At 46.9% G+C, this 22,311-nt stretch overlaps 1 protein-coding gene across 8 annotated transcripts in view; it reads left to right on the top strand.

Moving 5' to 3' along the window:
• Positions 1-22,311, top strand: part of LOC120897715 (trithorax group protein osa) — a 108,183-nt gene that overhangs the window by 15,641 nt on the left and 70,231 nt on the right. The window contains exon 1 of one of the 8 annotated variants that reach the window (XM_040302776.1): positions 16,394-16,472. The exons of the other annotated variants lie outside the window; for them this stretch is intronic. The gene's annotated coding sequence lies outside the window, so the exon portion shown is untranslated. Of the gene's footprint in view, positions 1-16,393; positions 16,473-22,311 lie in introns of those variants that run through there. 8 annotated transcript variants of the gene reach the window in all.

Below are 22,311 nucleotides of genomic sequence, written 5' to 3'. Positions count from 1 at the left end.
GAAAAGACTTGCGTGCGAGTGAGCAGAGCAAAGCGAAAGCAGCGAGCAGGAGAAAATGGCGATGGCTGTGTTTGGGCAAAGCGGCGGGGGGGCGCTGAACACACGACGGGATCGAAACCGACGGACATTTTGTCAGCGAACGTGCGCCCCCATGCTGGTTATGCTGCTGCCGCCGCCACCGGGCCATGGGATTTTATATGCTGTTGGATACGCGCGTGCGTGTATGTGTGTACGTACGGTACCGCTCTGTGTGTGTGTGTGTGTGTGCATTTCCTGTGTGTGCGCACATCGTCCATCGTCGTGGTCGTCGTCGTCTCGTGTCATCAGCCAAATGCTTTTCTCTTTGCGCGCGAGCGTTTTGGGGGCAAGAAAGCGTGTAAAGTGTCTGGTCTTTAGAATTTTGTGTGTGGCATGGATGGGCAGCAGTTAGCCATCGTTGGGTAACTTTTAATAAACTTTATCCCCCCTCCCCCTTCCTCCGGATATCATTTATGTCACTCCCGTGAGAGTGCAGGAGGTGATGATACCTAATGCGTGGTGCACTAATTTTGCTTCAATGTATCCCAGTTTTTCCCGCTGTTATTTCGGGTTTTTTGTCCCAAAATTTGCTCTAATCATCTTTTCGCTTCGTTCGCTCGGTCAATTTCGAAGGAGACCACAAGCAGCAAACGATGTGTTTGTTCATTCTGACTGTGGATTAATCGGCTCTTCGGTTTTCGCATTTTGCCGGCCTAATGACGTCACCCCTCGTCCGTGGTTTGGAGATGCTGCTGCTGCTGCTCGAAAGGGAAGAAGATGTCCGCCGATAGAGAGATTGTTTTGAGTGCGGGAGTTGCTATTTATTATGCTTCCGATTAGCATCGTGTTTTGATCGGTGGGAATGGAAAGAAGAAATATAACGGCTGTTTGTGAGCCACTTTTCAATGTGTGCGACAGCTCGTTTTTTTTTTGCTCCAAGAGAAGGAAGAATAAGCGTGCATTTTTCTACATTAATCAACGGATTGTTTTCTGTTTGGTCGACGCGATGACTTTCAACACACTCCTTTGCTAATCAATTAGTTTCCAACACAACACCAGTGTGTGTGTGTGTGTGTGTGTGTGTGTGTGTGTGTGTGTGTGTGTGCGTGGCTGTGGTTCTGGGTAGTGTCAGATCGTTTACAAATGTAATGTAAACTAACCCTTTCCCACCTCTCTGGGCTGTTTTTGTTAAACGAGTTGTTGAAAGTCATCGCGATGATTTAGAACTACAACACTGTAAGAGTGGGTAGCAAGAGCTCCGATTACTTGAATGTTTAATTAACCCGTTTACTTTCACATGACTTTTCGTGTTAAAAGCGTTAAAAGAAAGGTCGTGAAAGCAAACATTTTGCGCGAATGTGAATGCTTCTTAATCGAATTTGATTTGATCAACCAAACACATTTTTCCCTTTTTTCTTCTCTCTCTCTCTCTCTCTCTTTCTCTCTCTCACACACACACACATTCACGCCAATACGTGAACGTGTGCCAGCATGTTCGCCCGTTTACTTAATGGTACGTAAAATCTGGTTCTCTTTCGCGCTTGCTTTGATTCAGGAGTCTCTTTTGCTTTTGCTTGCCGTTTGCCTGCTTAAATCTGCCCCGTTTCTTCCCCTTCTTCTTCTTCCTCCCTCCTCTCCACCCCCCTCGCATCCCCTAGTTTCGGTCCAAAACCAGTGTTGTGGGCATATCAAGCTTTCCGATGACAACCGTCGGCCATTTTCCGTTGTTTTACAACGGATGCTCGTCGAGTGGGATAATTGATATGCAATTTATAGTTTCCCTTCTCCTGCTTCACTCACCGCTGCGCTACTGCCCCTGCCCACACACACACACACACACACACACCATCATCATCATCCCACTTCAGCCTTGTAAATCGTTTCTTTCTGCTGTTCCCTTCATTCTGCCGACCGTTTGCATTTTTTTGCTTTTTTTCCCCGCACTATCTATCTCTCTCTTTCGATTGCATGCCTTTCTGCTGAGCTTGGGTTTTTGGGCCTATTTTTTTTTGTTTGTTTCACAGTCTCCGCTTCTTCCCTGTGCCCACCCACCCCCGCGTGTCGCTCCCAGGGCCCTTCTGTGGCTTTTATCTTCCCTTTGGATCATGTTTTTTTAAAGCCTCCTCCTCCGGTGTTTGTGTAGGGAAGAAACAAAAAAGCAGCAGCAGCACACACACACGGGCTTTGTTGAGAAATCTTTAGGATGATGGGTTTCCTTTTGTGCACGTTTTAAGTTTTAACCCATGGGAAGCGACAGCATCGAATAAAAAAAGCGGAGCAAAGAATGAAACAAAGCAAAAAACCAAATACAAAAAAAAAAACTCCCCAGAACGAACAAACGCAAACGATGACGAGCGGTGATGACGCGCGACTCCCCGCCTTTTCCTTGCCGCTTTTGAGAGAATGCGCGCCCCGCTCCTCGATTTTTGACACTGATGACGTTTGGTACGTGGTTGTGTGTGCGCGTGTGGGACGGTTTGCCCACAGTTATGAATAGTTATGACATTATCAAATGGGAAGCAGCGAATGAATTCATCAACCATTCAGTAGCAGCAGCAGCAAGGGCGCGCACTAAACAAAAACGGGCGCAGCAGCAGCTCGATTAGTGTCGCATTTACATTCAAATGATTACACAAACCGTGACACACACACACAGCCACATGAGCGGTTTTTAATTCCTTCCACACCTTTTCATTGCATTTTTTCCCTTCTTTTTCATGGCTGGGGGAAGAAGGTTGCAGGTTGGTGGTGGGCTATTAATGTGTTTTGACAGCTTTGTGTGTTGCATTCGCTAAAGCGCACCAGATGACGTGCTACACGCTCTCGCATTGAGGAGGATTAGCTTTGATAACGTTTGAAGTGTAATGTTTTGTGTTACAAAAGGTAAAAAGCAAGTATCAGCAGCCACAAACCTCGAAAGAGAGGTCATTAGTGTGTTTAAAGCATTTTAAATGTACTATCTCTCTCTCCCTCCTTCCCGTAAAACAAGCGGCAAGTGTGATGCACCTTCTTCCCTGGAACACGACTGCCAATGCAAAATCGCAATCGTAATGCAATCAAAATGGCAATCCACGGTGGGGACTGAACCGTTTGCGCTCTGCTCTTCTGCCCACTCGGTGCATCGTGCACAGAGTAATGCAGTGGTTAGAGTTTCTTTTCTTTTCCGCACTATTCCTTATTCCAGCGAGAGACATTCTTCGGAGGTTTTCCTTTTTTTTTGGTATGTTTATTGCCTCTGCTACTCGGGTTTCTTCATTCGCGCCACTTGTGTGTGTGTGTGTGTGGATTGGAATTGCACCTTTTTTTCGGGTTAAAATGTGGAACACAGTGGGACGCTTAGTGCGAATTCGGCCCCTATGGCCTCTCCGCTACCTGTTGGATGTACTGTTTGGATTCTGGAAGTGTGTGAGTATTTTTTTTTTATTGCTTTCAGCTGTGTGATCTTTCCTGTTGCATTTTTTCTAAAGTGATTTTGTATGTTTTTCGTATAGGAAATAAAGGGGAAAACAGGCGATAGTTTTAAAACATTACAATCTCTAATTCTCTAATCCAAATTGTTCCAACATTCTTAACCAAAATTAATCTCTGTTTAATGTTGTATGATAAAAGTGCTGTGTATTTTGTTTATCGCTCCCTATTACATCCTGCATTCAGCTCCCTTTACAGTGTAACACAATCGCAAAGAACAAGCACAAACACACACACACACACACGCACCAAACACTCGCCTATGTCAACAGAAGAAAAACGTATGTTTTTCTTTGTAAGAGCCAATACAGGCAGCTGCCCCTTGTCCTCTCTTCATTGCTTCTGTTTTGTCACATCTTTTTTCCGTGCGAAGGGGGGGGGGGGGAAGGGGTTGTGAGGTGCAATGCCTCGAAAATGGCCAGCTAAAAGGTAGGGAAGAACGAGGCACGAAAGGGAAGAACAAGAAACCGGGGGCGCAAAACGATGAACGGGAAAAGATAAGACGCTGCTGCGACCCTACGACCCTTCTGCTCGCACCGCTTTGCCCCGCTCGTGCACCTCGCGCTCCCAAGGAGAATGTGAAATGCATTTTACACGTGCTCGAGCAGATACCACATCTCGCTCGCTTGTGCGCTTGTTCGCTCGTTTGGCGTGTCCTGTGTGTGTGTGTGTGTGTGTTGGCAATGTTTAATGTTGTTTCTTCTGCCATTCCAATGTCCCGTCCCGTACCACCACCATAAACCCCCCCCCCCTCTTTGTAGTGTGTGTGTGTGCAACGGCGGTGGGGTCCGACGTGTGTTGCATTTTGCCAGCGGAACGATAATTATGCTGATTTGATTATCATTGCAACACGCCCAGCGGGGCGGCGACCGCTGCTGTGTTAGACAACACCACCACCACCACCCTTGGGAGCGGGGCACGACAGTCCCCCTACGCAGCACCATTCCTTCCCGGTGCCATTTTGCAAGCTCTCCTTGCTGTCAAGCTTTTAATGGATAATAGAGCCGGGAACAAATGGGGGCCTGGCTGGCTGGCGGGTCGGCGATGATGGGGTGTGCAGGAATGGCAAACTCCGACTCCAAGAAGCGCATCAAAAGGAGCAGTTGCATTAGCTCTGTCCCCGTGTGGCTGCCGGAGTGGCGGGGTGTAACGAGAGTGAAAATTAATTATGTGTGTCGCACTCGGAACGTTGCGCCGCGCGCTCTCGTCTAGCATTCTCTTCATTTACATGCTTTACTATTCGCCACTGCCGCCAGGTCTCTCTCCTCGCCATGTTCCTCATACTCTCATACTCTCCAAGTCCCGGAGTGTGCAGAAGGGTTAGATCCAACACTAGCAAACGGTCTTGCGAATGGGTTTGATACGACCCTGACATAAGACTGTGATTTGGTTGCATTAGGGCTTAGAAAAGGGGACAGTGATTGATAGTGTGCTTTTTTTTTTGTGCACCGTTCGTAGTGTGTAGCACCACCACCATCAATGTACGGGAGGGACCTCCCACCGTATGAGCACAGTTTCACACTACCTTATGTTATCGCAAAAGCGAATCGCCCATTCCCTTTGAACACATTGCCAGATAATGAAAACGGAGTGCGGAAAAGCCATCCCAGAGGGGGAGAGGTGCGACGGGTAGACAACTGTTGGAAACGGCAACGTTGTTTGCCCCGATGCAAATCCGGCGTGTAGGGCTAACACCTTGCCTCCTGAGCTCACGGCTAAACCCGAGCAGCAGGGCAGACCATCAACAACATCATTAGTCCCGGTGTAAACTACCCACCGAGCCGTAGAGGGCCGTTGCGGGAGGGTTGCGGGAGTGCGGCGAATGTGAATGTCCAACGAGTTTTCGCAAACACAGTGTGCGCAAGAGAGTAGCAGTAAAACGTTGATGTAGAGATTACGACGAGCGTAAAAAACGGCACACCAACTGTATTGCCATCTTCTCCACCTCTTTACCCCATGTTATGCTACACAGACACACTGGGCTGGCCCACGGTGATAGTGATCAGTGCAATTGATTTTGGGCCACTTAACACCACGCTCCCGCTTTCAAACACTTGCCCCTCAAAATTCACCTCAACACCTCAATTCCGTTCAAACCTTTGCTCTATACGGTGGGACGCGTGTGCCGGTGTCACCGAGCAACAACTGGCCGCGTGTAATGAAGGGGGTTGGTATGGAATTACTGTGCTGTAGCTGTGTAATTCGGCGAGGAAATAATTGACTATTACACTTACCCCACGGCGGGCGGGCGTGTAGGCGCCATACGTGATTTGAGCCATTGATTTTGATGGTTTTTCTTCTGGTGCTTGATTGCAACATGTGCAGCTACCGTTTCCAAGGGGGGGGGGGGGTTAATATTGTGCGCCTCCCCCCCCCTGCGCTGTGATACGGTATTTATATGGGCCTTGATTATATGGTAGTGAGGAATTGTTTTTTTTTCTTCTTCTTCTGCTACTACGGCTGCTGTTGTTGTTGAGTTGACGTTGAGAGCACTCTCTAGATTAGGCGAGCCCCGAAGGCTAATTGTAAATTGTAGCCTCTTGAGCGTCTCAAACAGTTTAGCATTGGCCATTGGGACACTCATCGCGTCGTCAGTTAATAGCGAGAAATTTGCCGCGTTTAGTGGGACAGCTCAAGTGGACACCACAACACCCCTTGTAAATAGTGGTCTCAGGCAGTGGACATTAAACATCATGAGTAAACTTGAATGACGTACTTGTGGAGTCAAAATGAGTGAGTGAATTAAATTTTAGAAACGAATGAGTTCCAATAAACCACCACAAGGAGCCTATTTTACACAATTGTGATTTATGAGAGAAATAACTCTTTTGAGAGTTCAATCTAGATAGGGTAAACGTACCCATAGTGGTACTAGTACTAATAGTGGTGGTATTGCACTAAAATGCGTCTCATACGATAAATTAACAGTAGTTAAGTTATCTACGATAGTGTAAAATGTTCTCTAACCTTTTACAAAGGATTTAAAAATGAAATGGGGCCATTCCGTTTCTTAGTGACCGAAAAATCCATTATTTTGTGAAAGGTATCAACATTTTTCCAAAATCCTTAGGATTTCATAACGATAGTCATATATTTGTTAACGTTCTAAATGACCACATAACTACGCAATTTTTAGTTGTTATGTCATAATTATTATCAAATGATATTGTTTTATTCAAATTCATAGGCTTTTGACCATATTTACGTATTTTTAAGTGTTTTTTACGATAGTGCCATTATAGGTACACCAAACAGGCATGTTCCTATAGTGGTCCTAGTTCTAAAATCAATAAAAACAGGTAATTTTTAGATTTTTTTCGACGACATTTTTGGCATGTCGTACTGCTTTCATTAAAATAAGCAACAAAAATGAGTTGTCTGTAAGTAATTTACCAAACAAAGGCCAACATTTGTTTATTTGGCTGAGTGAAAAATCGACTTCAAATCAAGCAAACTCTTCTGGGTATGGGTTGACGACAGGTGTTATTCAGCACTTTAGTCAATATTTTCATCACCCAAATTCATACATGTTTTACGATCAAATTACGAAAGAATTAATTATTATCGCAGTAATCCTTGCTATTCACACGAAAACAGCTTCAAAACTAATGTGTATAATGATAATATACACTGTTTTAAGGCATCCTTGTTTACCACCACTATAGGAACACAATACGACGACTATAGGAACCATACCACCATTATAGGTACAACGAAGCAATCACAAAAATATGTATTTTTTCGTAAATTTGATGTGTTTCATGGTAAAAATGATTGTGATTGCGAAGATAAAACAAATTCCAATTGCTATGTGGTAAAATATGCATGAATTTACCTTCCTGGCACTTTAAATTCATTAAAATACATCTGTACCACCACAAATTGCACCACTATTGGTACATTTACCCTATGTGTTTGATTGATTCATCTTTCGATGCCGGTCAGCAGCTCATTCATAGTGATTCAAAGTTTTTGAAAGTGCAATAGCTCTTTCAGGAGTTGAATCTCGATTAATGATTCAACTTTCTGTACCGTCAGAGTCGAATATCGATGAATGGATACAGCTATCTGTATCGTGAGAGAACGAATTCGGTGTCAGTTAAATCTTGAGTTAAATAACTCTCAAATCGTGTTGATCATATGAGCAACTTATTCACCGTAGTTTTGCATGATGCTTACAGAGTGTGCTTGTGATTCTAATTCCTGTGCAATAACTTAACTCACTCTACTGTGGTTATTTCCTTTTCTATAAAACTTCACTATAAACTCGTAGGTTCGAAAAGACTCCGAAAGAAATAGGCTCAGTTGTGGTGTTTCATAGTTCTAAATGAGTTACTGATGGCTATTTACCTAGCTACTTGATAAATGACTACCATAGTAACATTCTGTTGTAATCCTTAATCGCTTATATGATGGATTTTATGGTGGAGCTTATGTTTGACTTAGGGTTAAGATATGGCATCACCCAGTTTGGAGCAGAATTCATCCTCTTGTTAACTAGAAGTAACTACTTCTATGATCATTCTGCTTTAATCTATCCTACATTATTGCCACAGAATTCGTAATAAAGCTTATCAATCTACACTGTGTGCACGGTTGATGTACAAATGCACGGCCGCTGTTATCACATTTCATGTGCTAGGCCCAAAACCCCATCCCCAATTAAAGTCTTACTTTCAGATTTGTTTTATTTGTCACTTTTATTCAGCAGCTCCGTGGGTAAGAGATTTATGTTAGTGGGTTTTGCGTTATCAGCCCCCTAAATGGTCGGATACTTGAGTAGTGTGTTATTATCGTAATGGTTCAAGCCACTTTTTGATAAGCGGTAAATGGACGAGGAAGTTAACCCACGCCCTCGGTACCTTAAACACGTACACCTTAATTTGTCGATCTGATTTAATGGTGATTAATGTAGGTGTAATAAAACGAAACCGATTAAGGCGATGACAGTTTCTGCGGCACTGCAGGTAGCACTTGGGCTGGTTTAAAATTGTTTTCTCTCTTCTACGCCTTTCCACGTTGATGTGCGACATTGGCAAGAGATCGGTGCAAAATTCAATCCAGACCACGGCAGTTGTCCTGCCGTCTGGGTGTCGATGGGTGTGTTTATTGGTTCTCACAGCGCTTAAGATTACTGGCAGACAGTGCACGGATTGTCGATCACGATGGATTTTATCACCACAGCGACGACGCCGCCTGTAAAGGCGGAGACTCCCTCCCGGCGGATCGCCAGGTCCTTGGTCCTGTGCTGAGGTTTTCAGCGATTTTTAAGAGACCAATCAAACTCTCCCCTGTTTTATAAAACCCCAAACGGTGGCCAGTAATCACCACACATGAGCAGGGGGACTTTTCAATGACCCTGAGTGAGTTGTTATGTGCGAGCGTTGTCGTCCGGGCGCGGTTGATCGTTAAATGAAATAAAACGAGCGGTAGTTAAACAGAAATTATACCACTGAAATAGTTGGCTAATGGTGCGGCAAGACGCAAACGACTTTGGTCGGTGGTAGAGCGGGGAAGAAGGGTGCCGGTGTTGTGTGTTTCGGCGTGTGAGATACTCTTGTGTGGCTTGGCTCAAACGGGCCTCTTTCGGGCGGACCTCAACCAACCGGCAACCTCTCGCAGCGGGAGGGAATTGGCTGCCAGAGCAAGCACGGCCATTTCCTGCGCTGTGGCGTGTGTTTTATTTGGCCACCGTTCGCTTTTTTTACGATACAACTGGCTGCCCCGTATATCCCTCGGTAGCTCGGGCGCATACTCACTCAAGGGTGTAATAAACATTGAACGGTGCATAATTAGAGGAAGTGTATTCTCGCGCAGTGTGTACTACCCAGGCGGTTGTGTTATACAGCCCAAGCGGTGTGAGTCCGCTGACGGCGTGTGGTTTGGGGAACGGCGTTTCGTGTCTGGGCGGTTTTGTACGTCGTTATGTGTAGCCCCCGAGGGAGAAAGTCAGGTAAGGTAGCGCGCTCGCACGCGCGATTTCGTGTGAATGAAAGCCGAACCCCATCGACCAAGGGTAATGGTTTCTGACGGCTAAAAAGGTAAATGGGTGCCGCTCTCTGCCAAAGTTCTGTGCTAACCAGAGGGGGGGGGAGGGGGGGGGGAAGCCAAATTGATCTTAATACCTATAATTGTGAGCTGGAAGTTAACGACTCGGGTCGCGCGCGCCATCACATGCTTTAGCTAGCATGCATGGTACGTGATAAGGGAACATACCAAACAGTTACAGTATCAATTTTTCGGTTGGGTTAAGGGTCAAGGAATAGCGATTGTGGCACACCGGTTAGGCCTGTACGGTGTGGTACGGCAATCGATGTTACAAAATTGCTCAAATAAAAGACCGAAAATGGTTGGCTGTTTTATAGAGTGGGTTTAAAAAAAAAAGGCAAATGTGTTGTGTGCATGTCGATGCTGTAAAATAGCTTTAGCAATTAAGTTACCAAACGTCAAATTAACATCATACTACATTTTCCACCCATGCTAAAAGCACGAACATGCCGAAAAAGTGAGTACTGGTTCGGAAATAACGAACGAGGTTTGACTTCGCCGCTTAGTACAGACGATAACGCGCGACGGTGACGCTACGCTGGTTAGAGACAAAACCTCAAGTGGACCAAATTATCGATTGACGCTCTCTGTGCAGGAATAAATTTATTCTGCTACCATTATAATTATACTGAGCAACGTTTGCTGTACGGGATACAATATTGCAAAATTGGTTTGATTTGTACAATGAAACAAGATAAATAAGAAGAAATACTTAAATATATTTAATGTTCTCTAGAACTAGGTCAACTCTTTGTTGTTTCCTTCCCCTTCCCCAATCAATTCGATGAAATGGGCACAGCGGAGCGTTAAAAACTACAAATTACCGACCAATATCATCCCGAACTCATTAAATATGCACCAAGGGAAAAAAGGGAACAGCGAAAAAGAGAAAGGAGAGAGGGAGATCAAACAGTTTAGCATTACATGACAATAAATGTAAAACAGACATGGCCCCATCTCCCGACTCAAAAGGTCTCCCTTGATGCCCTTTTCGCGTGTGTGTGTGTGTGTGTCTTTCATTTTTATTGGCAAAAGAAGAAGAGCCTTATGATAGCGCTACGGGCCAACCCGGGAAACCTGCCAAAAGGGGGCAAAAAAGGCCATCAGCGCAGCCACATTGCAAAAAAGGCCAAAGGTTGTCTCACTGTTGACTGTTTGGTCTGTGCCTGCCAGAAAAAAAGGCCCCGTTCTTCATCCCTTTAGCCACCTTCCTGTCCTGTCACGGGGCACTGAGCACACAAGGGGACTTAAAAGTGTTCAACACGAAGGAGTCAAATTAAGTGTCCATAAAACAAATACCTGCTGCGCTGTCCGCGATGGCGCGGGGCGGGGGGGGGCGCCTTGTGTGCTCTCTCCCTCTGTTGGTGAACTGTTGCCAAAACCACCTCACCTTTTCCGCTTCTTGTCGAAGAAAAAAAAAGGAAAGCCCCCCCCATTTGCGCCCAGGAACATGAAAACTTGCCAGTTGTGTGTGTGGGCACTTTGCCAATCACTTACCCCTGCAGGCATGGGCTACTTGCACAGACGGTGTGAGTGTGTGAGAGAGAAATATAATGAAAAAGGAAGCGGGAAAGCTGATAAGGGACTGGGCTGTTGGGCTTTCACACAGGATGTGGGTTGCAGTGTGTGTAGTGCTAAGTGGAGTTGAGGGGATTCACCAGGTTTTTTTTTTGCTGTAATTTGGACCTGTGTGTCGAGCATGAGCATGGTGTCTCGAAAAATGGTCCTCTGGTTTTTTCGGTTGACCACTGAATTCCGTTCCGGTCTCGCCTCATCTTCCTCTCTCTTTCTCTCTGTCCCTATCGCCATCTGGCAATGGGAGTTTCGGTGTTAAAAGTTCGTAAAATAACCTCATTTTTAATGTTACCAGCAGCTGCTGCTACTGCTTGGGCACGCGGTTTAGTGTGTACTCTCTTCTCTGTGCCTGTGTCAGGTTTCCCGCTACCGGCACGAACGGTTTTTTGCTTCCATTCTTTCGTCTACCATCCCTTCCGTGCTTCCGGTCAGTCGATCGGTGGCGGTGATAATAATAGTGTATATTGCTACACATCCCCCCAATCCTGCCTGACCAGAAGTGCGAGTGAGCGAAAGGAAATTAAAGGCTTGGTAAAAGTGGCCCGTTAGAACATCCGCCGCTCTGGAGTCACCCAACAACATGGCCCCGCTCGAAAGCAGAAAAGAGGACAACCAAGGGAACCATAAAATTCCCCTCAATCGGGAGATATTCAACAAATGTGAATTCAACACGACCCCCAAGCACAGTTGTGCCCATGAGTGTTGTGTGCCTGTGCACAGGTCATTGTGGTGAGTCCGTTTTTGCGCAGGATGGTTGCCTCTTTTTGGCTTTTGGTCGGGTTTGATTCCTTGTTGCCAATTGCGCTGTGCAGCGCACAGGCGAAAAAGTGTAATGATTGTGTGCAGCGCACACCCAGGAAACATGATATCCTTTTTGGGCACGATAAAAACGAATAAGGTACGTTTAAATGTGTACCTTCTGTGTGTATACAGGGTGGACACATATCGTCGCCAAAGCGCGTTGAAATGGATGCTTTTTTGTAGCTCACAAATGACACTTCCCAAAGTAGAAAAAGGTTAAAACATGAATGTACCTGCCAAAAAGGATCTCGGCAACTCGGAAACCGGCCACAGAAGAAAGTTGTGTATGTGTCTCCACCTCAGGGTTTGGTATGTGTTTATTTCCACGTGCTTTTTTTCGTTCGCCTCAAATGACATCACACTTCTGATTCCGTTCAACAACCCATGCACGTTCCCGTCTGTCTCTTCTGTGTGGTGGAGCCTTCTTCGTGCGTCAGTTGGACTGCGTCCATCGTTAATGGGATACCGCTGTCGTCTTCGCCACCTCTCCACCGGCGGCGCGCTACCGTGTCGATTAAGAAAGGCGCAAAAAGGGCAACTTTTTTATAGATAATCTTTTTCCGGTGCTTCCGGCGAGTGGCAAAGGACAGGAGAGGATGGCGCTTCATTGTGTCGTGTGCTTCCTGGGTTTTGCTGCCCTTCAAGAAGAAGAGCCCAAAGATCCTGTTTAGGTCTCGTGGCCTGAATGCTGTCGCCGCACCTGTCACTTGACTGTAATTGTTAAGGTTTTTTTTCTTGTTGTTCTCCAGTTGGTATTGTTGCTGGGTGGGCATTTTTGACTCCTTGCATTTGCACTGTCCTCCTGCTTACGATAGAATATCCTTTTTTGTAAAACGACTAAAAATCCTTGAAGAAGAGGTCCTCGAATTTGGGAAATGATACTTCCTGGGGTAGCTGCTGACATCTTCTTTTTTTTCGTTCCGAACAGGAATTACCTGTGTCTCACGCCTTTTGTTTTGGGGCCAGAATGTGAAGCCATCATTATTGGAGAAGCTCCGAGGTAAGAATGCGCACGAGTTTGAGCAGAAGAAAGTGGGCACATGGTGGTGCCTTGTGGTGTGGTTTGAAAATGTATGATTAGTTTCGGTTACAGCCGACTGGATCCTTCTGTCCTGTTTCTCTCCTTTTATGGCCCATAATTGGTGTCAGCTTTAACAAAACACTTTTGGCGCCAGAATGTCCTTATTGCTGTCGTGGTGGCGGGTTGTTAAGTACATATTTCTGCAATTAAAAACGGAAAATGTCACTGTGAGTCATTGTTCGGTCGTTAAAATTCAACAACATAAAAATGTACCATGAAATACATGAAGCGAACGTAAACAACTTCAAAGATTTTTCACCCAACGGTGGTCGTGCCGGAGGTTTTGGACTTTCTTCGCACCCTCGGGATCTCGGACGAAAGAAAACGAAAAATCTGGCTCTCACCCGCTGGCACTGAAATGATGATGATTAAATGGGAACGGCTCCCGGCGGCTGGCCGGTAAGATTGGGTAGCAATTTTTTGTGTGCTCTCTGCCAAAACCTTCACCCTAGAAAGCAAAAATGGATGATGGATTCTGTGCAGATGACTTCCGACCAGCAGCAGCAGCAGCAGCAGTCCGAAAGTTGGCGCACGGGCGCACCGAAAAGCTCGCAAGCGGAATTGAACTTGCGCCCGGCGGGCCACTTTCACGGCGAATGGACTGACGGCTGCACCGGGTGAGGATCTCACACCGACTCTAATTTGCTCTGGATTCTTCTGGCCGAAGGGATCAGCGCTCTCGTTGGGACTTTCGGGCATGGATGAATGTTTTGTATGTTGCAACCGTATTGCCATGTCATAGCATAGCGGGGTGGGCAAATGATGATGATGCCGGCAGCTGCTTTTTCCACTTATTACCTTAGGTGGAAGTGGTTTTAAAATAACTTTTTGGCGACTTTTTTTTAAATAATTTATTGTATTACCTTGTTTTACCGTTTGCGATTATGCTTGGAGGGGCTAAGAAAGCATCTCAAGTGTGCAGAGAGATAATTTGTGAGTGTGTCGCGCGTGATTAACTTTTGTGCTGAGGTAAATTTAATTTGGCTGTCAATATTAGCTCCTCTGCTGCCGTCGTTGGTGGCCGATTGACGTCACGGTTGGTAGACTAATGCCGCCGTTGCTACGAAAGCGCCACCAATAAGGAGATGAACCAATTGATTGGTATCCATTTGCTGCTTGCTTGCCATGGTGCTTTGCGCAAATTGTACCAATGGGACGATTGCTTGCCGTGAAATTGATTTCATGGTAGAATTGTCATCCGGAGGGGACAGAGTAAGCAAATCATAACGCGTGCTTGATGGATCCTCGGAAGAGGAGATGGGTTTTGCCGTGTAGAGAGAGGTCGCAGTAAAACACGTTAAATCGAGGACGGTTTTAATGTCTCAAAAATCTGTTAGCTCTGGTGTAGCAAAAGTCAATGATTAATTTCTTATCACTGCGCAAAGGTTAAGCGGTGGAGAGGTTAACAGTCGTTTAAAAATTAAAACAGTTCTTCGGTAGTTTCTAGAACCATTAAGAATTGTTTACAGCCTGTGATAAGAAGCTGCGCAAGAGAAGCTCAATCTGGGCTCCCGCGGGGGTTTTTTTCTGTTGTTATAGCTGGTCCGACAGGCAGAGATTAATGAGATTTCTTCAAATTGTCTGTATTATTATTGAATCAGTCAAGATGAAGGAGGGAATAAGAGGGGCGTAAAAAAATCACTGCCACGGCGTTTCTTACTTCCCCTCCTCACTCTCTTTCTCTCTCTCTCTCTGCTGTTCAAGATTGCTGTCAAGAGTGCTTATGTTTGGAATATTTTTCGGTCAATTGGCCAGCATTTTCACCTCGTCCAATGAAAATGTCTGCTGTGTATGTGTGTGAGAGATCGGTCGGTTGGTGTTCCCTTCTGCTGTTGCCCTATACATCCCTCTGGTGCACCAAACCAAAAAAACCAAAAAAATCCTCCCCACGGTCGTTGTTCCGGTAAATCTGTCGTTCACGAACACGAGCACGCACAATCGAAAATTGCTTCTCGTTTTTTCTCCCTTGCCGTTTGTTATCCTCTCGCTCGCGCTGGCGCCACTAAAGCATGAAAGTGGACAAACACACACACACACACAAGCTGCCTAGCCTGCTACAAAAGCCATCGCAGGGTGAAAGACATATGCCCCACGCAGAGCCGCGGCACGAGGAGATTTGCTCAATGTTTTATCCGGCAAAAGGCAAAATGGCACGCGTGCGCCGCGCTAACATCGCCAAAGGAAAAGCCGATTTTCCGATCTCCTCACCAATTGCCGGCCCCCCCTGGTGCACAACTTTTCTGTGGGATAGAAAGGAAGAGGAAGCTACTGCGTGTGTTTGAGTGAGACAGGCGAGAGGATGAAAAAGATGGCGCGTACACTGCGAGAGAGAGAGAGAGCGATAAGGGTGAAAAGCCAGGATTATGGGCAGAGTGTGTACCCACCAGAAGGGGATTTTTCATGAGTGGGGAACGAGAGGGGATGGTGAGGGGGGGGGTCAGATTTTCCCTATCCGGTCACGCACTTCGGTCGGGGTCGGTACACGCGGCCCCACTAGTAGAGATAGGGAGCGAGCGAGCGAGAGAAAGATTTTCTTTGCGTCCTTATTTATCCTCTGTTGTTGCATCTCGTTCGTTCGTTCGTGCCATTTCGGGGACAGAAGCTTTTCCGCTCACGGGAGGGGATGGTGAGGTAGGGGGGTAGGTACACGCGGAGAGGAGGGTCGGTTGGTGTGTGAAGTGGTCGATGAATAAAAATGTAAAGTGCCGCGACGACGAGAAGTGAATAAATTGCTTAAATAAAGTGTTTTCACATGGGCGGACGGGCGCGGACCGACCTCTCTCTCTTACTCTCTCTTTCTTTCACCGTCGGGGAATCCGTTTTGGCACGCGTGTGCTTTGCTTGTGTGTGTGTGTGCGTATTGCTGTACGGGACGAAGGACGACTAAGGACGACGTCGACGAACTCTTGGATCCCCGTCCGTCTTTTCCATCCGACTCCGACGAGCGGTGCTGCGTGCATATCTGTTGTGTTTGAGTGGTGCTGCTGCTCCCATCGATCGATGCCATCGTGTGTCCCGTTCAGTGACGAAGGGAGCGTTTTTTTTTTTTCATTGTTGTTTGTTTCCCTTGGAATACAGGGAATGGACACACAGGGATGAGCTTTGGGATTGGCTTTTACTCCGTAAGCAGGGCTTAACTTCGTTCGCCCATTGTGCGGCACTCGGAGCTACACCAAGTGGCCGAATTTAGTTGCAACTCTTTTTTTTTTTGTGGCCCTAAATCAGGGCTTTCCGAGTGCTTCATCTAACACACATCGTGCCGCTAACTTCATTAGGAGGTTAGAGCAAACGTGAGAGGAGAAAGCGAGCTGCTTCTATATTCCAAAATGATATCCCTCCCCCAAAAGGATGAGCATTTTCCTGCGTACTAACGTGTTTTTTCTCTCTCTCTTTCTTTCTTTTAGATATTCCACACCGCGTGTCCAGGCGACGCATTTTCGATTGTTTTGCAGCGAGCAGTCACTGCAATTTTTGCTTACCGGTACGTGTTTTTCCCCCATATTCTTTGTCCGTTCGTCGCTTATGGCCACCACCACCGAGAGAAGGATTATCTTGTTTTCTCTGTGTGCACACCGTGGTGGTTGTGTCTTTGCAGCGAGCATCATCGACAGCAGACTGGATTTTATCGTCGCTGGTCGTCATCATCATCATCACCTTTCCTTCGGAATCGGATTTCGGCGATACACAACCCAAAACACGTACACGAGGAAGAGGCTTTTTTTTTTTGAAGGACAGGAAAAGCAATCTACATCGACGACGACAACACACACACACGCAGGGCTAATGCACAGTTGATTGAACACTACCGGCTCTAGGGAGGAGGAGACGGTGTTTATGCTCTCTTTCGGTAGCGCTTAATTTTCCATCAGGCACATTTGGCGTGTCGTTTTTCTTTTTCCTCGACTCTGTTATCGAATGTGCGTTGCCCAATGCAGGAAGAGAGTGGAAAAAAAGCAATAGGATCCGCTCCAACTTGGATGATGATAGTTTTTTTTTAGCTTTTCTAACATCGGTGTGGCCACTAAAACGAAGCGGACACAGTTCACAGACATTCCTGGGTTAGAAAATAGATCGCGCTACCGGATTCGCCGATTCGCTTGACAGTTTGGTGTGTTTGTGATGAATTTTCCATCAAACACACACAGAAAAAAACTGAGCTATCATGTCTCGAACGCTTCACTTCTTGGTACTGGGGTGTGGGTGCGATGTCCGAAGTCCAGCGCTGTTTCCTCCTCTCTCCATGCTGGAACAATATCTAACATGTGCTCCAGTTTTTTTTTTGTTCTTTTGCTTGCCTGCTATTTGACAGCGTCGGAAAGCACTAACGTCTAGCAAAAACACAACACCCTTGCACGCGGGTTATCCAGTAGTGGTGCACAAGTTTTCGAAAATCCATTATTCAATACCACCCGGGCGATTTGCTTGCGTGTGGTGTGTACACCGGTGTGTGCCCGAAAGGCTCTCTCTAACCTCACAAACGGCCGCCGCGAAAGTGTATATGGTGCAGACTTCTGTTTGAGCATCATAAATTCGTAGGACCGTAGAACCTACACCCTTTCTCCCTTCTCATGTGCAGGGAGAGAGGGGGAGGAATGGGGAGATGATGGAGTAGTCGGGGAAGGTGGTTGTGGTGGTGGTGGTGTACCGGTCGGAAAAATTAGCAGTTGTTTGCTTTCCTTTATCACACCTTTATCCAAACTCAACCGTGCTCAAACGGATCCCCGTGCTCCTTCTCCGTCCACCACCACCTGGCCGTACATCAGCGTCCTCATCATGCTCGCACGTCAGCAGGTTCATCCAAGCGAGTGTGTGTTCCGGGGGTTTTGTTGCCACAACCGTATAACGCGGCTGAGCAAAGCAAATACACCCCGGGCCGACGGGGCGCACACACAGTCGTGTTGTGTGCGACGAGAAAGAGTTGACTCCAAAACGCGGTTGGTGGTTCGGGAGGAAGGGTGACCTGTGGAGTATGGGGCCTGTTGTATATTCGCATAGAGGGCGCTTGACGGTGGTGGATCCATGGATATTCGCCCTTACTGCTACGATTGCGCTACCGCTCGTTGGTTCCACTTTTTTCCTCACCTTTTTTTTTTGGAGAGGCGCCCTTTTTTGCTTGCCTGTTCCCTTCAACACGGCACAGGCACTTTCTCGCTCGCTCGCTTGTGTTACCTGCCCCGTATGCTTCCTGCTCTTCCAGCCGGGATGTTGGAGGAGGAGAACCTTTTTCGCAGAAAAGAGGATAAATATGCTTTCAATTCCAGTGAGCCGTGTTCTTTTCTGTCGTAAACCTCTCTCGGTCCTTGAAAGGGAAAGCGAAGGCGGATGGTGTGGGGGACATTTCTGCCTGCCATTTCGGCGTTCATCCCGCCATCCTTCCCCTATCCTGCTCCTACTGGTCTGTTATCCCCCAACGTGTGTACAGCCTCTGATCTAGTTGGCGTGCAAGAAGCGGGAAGTATTTTGTGGCAAAATGGCCGATGATGAACCTTCTCTCTGTGGGACTTGGTTCTTTTTTTTCTGCTTGCTTGCTTGCTCTCTCTCTCTCTCTCTCACGCTCTCACAATGGTCTTTTCCTAGACGAGAGACAGAGTGCGAAGAGGGCGAGATAGGTAGAAGCAGGAGGTGGTCCCCTTGGGTTTTGGTTCCGGATGGAATGGATTTTCTCTCATCCTTCTTGCGTCGACGTGCACCCAACCCAAACGGATCCGGGTCGGCCGGTGTGTGTGTGTGTGCACGATCCCTCTGACGGATGTGATTACAGTGATTGACGTAATTGTCGAACCCACCGGTTGTGCTGTGTAGCAAACGAAAGGTATCAAGCGCGAGAGAGAGAGAGAGAGAGAGTGGTTTTTAGGAACGATTTACACCCAGTGTCAATATTTATCCAATTTTCACGTTTTTCCACAGCACCGGTGTGTGTGTGTGTGTTTGGGGTAACAGTTTTTTGTTGTTGCTATCGCTCGGTTTGCTAGCTGTCATGATCTTAGAAACACGACGACGTGCGGCTGAGACTGGAAGAAAAGGTAGGTTTGCTCTGGTGGACTGTGCTGAATATCCTTTTGGGCTTTTTGGGATCTCATCCTCAGCAGCAGTGCCTCTGCCCTGGAGATGGGAATCCTTATCGTGCACGGCCATTATACTGTCGATGCTCCTCCATGCTGAGCGAAATATGGGATTCGCCCTTACTGTGTCCATTCAATTAGCTAAACCAATTTCCCTCCTTCCCGTCCCGCAGTCGTCCCGAATGGCGTGTTTGAGCGTGTTTAATTTACTCATCGCTTTCATCGCGTGCCATGGCGTCACAATTGCCATGTCGTGCCACCACCACCATCACTGCACCTCAACAATCGGCTCATGGTACAGACACACACACAAACACACATGTGCCGGATTGCAACTAACCGTGTCGAAAACTTAATCGACGTACGACATCGAACGGTGACCAGAAAAGGCAACCATTTCCTTTCCTTTGCGAAGGCCTTACGATGAATGTGGATGTGGAGGAAGGTGTACCGCATTGTGTCTGACCTTTCTTCCCTTTCTGCAGCAAGGAAGACGACGACGGTCTTTGTGCTGGAATTGTTGCACGTTGAGCAGTTGGCAGAAATCGAAGTCTTTCCTGTGCGCTGGGGGCCCTTCTTTTGGTATCGGAAGCCGTCGGATTGGTGGGTTGGTTGGTTGGTTAATGGTTTTATATGACTCCGCTATTTTCACCACTTTATCGACCGGACCTGAGGACCGAGACGGAATGATGATGACGCTGATGATGATGGTGATGAAGCGATAGATAGTGGAATTTGTGATATCGATAGAGTTGGCGAGAGTACCTTCGAGCGAGGAACGGTTTTCTGTATGGTATAGGGGTTACACTAGATCCAGCGCACTTACTGTGTGTGTGAAACCAGAAGGATATCAGATCCGAAGATATTCACCATCGCCGGTTGAAGTTATCTCTCGTACCCAGCAATTGATGATGGTACGCGAATTTGTATGGGATAAAGCAGCTGCTACCAAACCTTGAGAAGAATATCTCTCTGCACCAACCGTCTCCAATGACTGCATTTGACCTGTTCCGAGTGTCGTACAAAAGGGTCACGACATCCGCTTTACAAAATGCCACAAAGGAAAGGAAGAGCTGTGATGGTAACGAAATTGGCCGAGGTACATCAGGGACAGGTTTCGTGCGCAGTGACTGGAGGACGATGCCAGTTGTCAGAGGTGAACTAATTCTCTACAAATCTCTAACCTCTAAAAAGACGGCAAAAGAGACAAGGTTCGAATGATAGAGAGCTTTCCCTGTAAAGGATGCCACATTGTCGGTCCCTTGTGGCCACTTTTATCCCTTCTGGTGCGCCAACCCGAATCGATTGGATTTGATATTTTTCGTCTCCAAGGACTTTGGAGAACCTTGGAACGCTTGGTTTTGGGTTTTGCTTTGTTTTGTATTCGCTACAGTTCGCTGCTGCTGCTGCTGGCGGTCTGTCGTCCTTACCTCTCAGTAATGGTCTCAATTTCGCGTTCAATTTGAGGTTTGGTCGAGTTTATATGGGTCTTCTTTTGAACGGTTTTTGTACATCTCAGATGTCGATGGCTTCGTGATGATTGGGCAACGAACTGTAACGAGTATTTGTTTCGTTTTTTTTTTGCGAACCAATAACCTCACAAGATGTGCTCACCAGCTGTAGCTCACTGCACAGGAATAGGGCAAGAGGACATATTCCTATTCCCTAACTAAAGAACAGATTGTTGCCTCACTATCTCTCTCTCTTTGTGTATCTTTCGGTGTCGGAAATTGTTTCGGAATGTTATATCCCTGCGGAAGCGGATGACGATAGAGTGTGTTGTTGCGTTGTCGGCACTGACGCCCTTTTGGTACGAGGCCCGTGCGCCGCGCACACGCTATAATCTGATGCTTCACCCGAGACACCGGCCATGATGGAAATCGACCGTTTGGGGGAACGTCGTAACTGCATATTTCCGTGTACCGTTTCCGGGGCCCGACCGGCACAGCATCGTTCTCATATCGAATGTGTCGTTACACAGACACCTCTCGTTATTGCTCGATCGATAAAACACCTACCCATCCACTCGTCGTCGTACCTTTTTCACACACAGAGGTGTGTGTGCATCATCATCATACACACATTCTGCTCCAGTGCGAAGGTTTAATGTCTCTCTCGGGCGCTTGTAGTGTACCGTCCGTACCGGCTCGTCCCGGGTCGCGCATTATTGTGCCGTCATCGGTTTGATTGTTGTGTTAATGTTATTAAGTAGATGTAAGCAGTTTAATAAACATCGTCCTTTTGGGGGCGCTAAACGGTTACGCGCTCGTTCGGTTCGGTTTGGCGACGGCGCACCGTCGGCTACACGGTCTGTTGCAGTCGTCGTCGGCGCGCTCCGTCCCCTTTTTGTTACCCCTTTTTGGGCCTGTTTTTGGACCCTCATCACCATCATTATAATCGTCACCATCATCATCATCATCATCACCGCTGTAGAGAGCGTTTCTCATCCGTGAATAGTCTTCCTCGGCAAAGGGATATCGAACGGAATGGAAGCGTGGCCGTGTTTGCGCTTGGTCTGCACCGTTTGACGCGTTTCCAACAAATGGAACCGTATGCCATATTGGAATATCATTCTAGGGAGAGGACCTAGGGAGAGGTTCGTCGTTCCGCTCTTACACGCGGTATCATCGGTCATCGTTGTTACGCGATTCTTCGCTGAAGTTTGTTTTTTAAAAGGGGCAAAAACGGATAGCACATCCCTCCTCCTTTAGCACTTCATCATTCCATCCATCATACCGTTCGCCCCTGTTACTAGGATCTCGAGCGTCATATCCTTTCACTCTCACCCCACCGTGTCCGTGTGTGTGTGTGTGTGTGTGTGTGTGTGTGTGTGTAAGTTGCCGTATGATGAATGTTTGAACGTATGTTTGAACAAATAATTATACACTGCCTTCGTCGCTTATTTTTGCTTTTGCTCCGGACCGGCATGGTTCTAGAAGGGCACCTATACATATACATCTATGGGGTGGGGCTATGCCCACAGACGGCCGGGTAGCGTAGCGGTTCGTTACGGCTGTAAATGAATATGTTATGAAATATTGCTTATGATGGTAATTAATTTCATTTAGCGCAAAGATTATCGCCCAAGGGGTGGCGCTGTTGTGCGTGCGCTGAATGATGATGATGGTACGGTACGGTATGTTCCAGGTCCTGGTCCTACTTCAGGTCCTGGATAGCAGACTCGAAGGACCAAACGGTCACACACCACAAGAGGGATGGTTTGCTGCGCTCTCTCTAGGGTTGTGAAGGGCTATGTAG

The sequence above is a fragment of the Anopheles arabiensis genome, chromosome 2, assembly GCF_016920715.1.
Source record: "Anopheles arabiensis isolate DONGOLA chromosome 2, AaraD3, whole genome shotgun sequence".
Lineage (NCBI taxonomy): Eukaryota > Metazoa > Arthropoda > Insecta > Diptera > Culicidae > Anopheles > Anopheles arabiensis.
The sequence above is the reverse complement of the archived record's forward strand: the minus strand, read 5'-3'. Positions and strand labels throughout refer to the sequence as shown.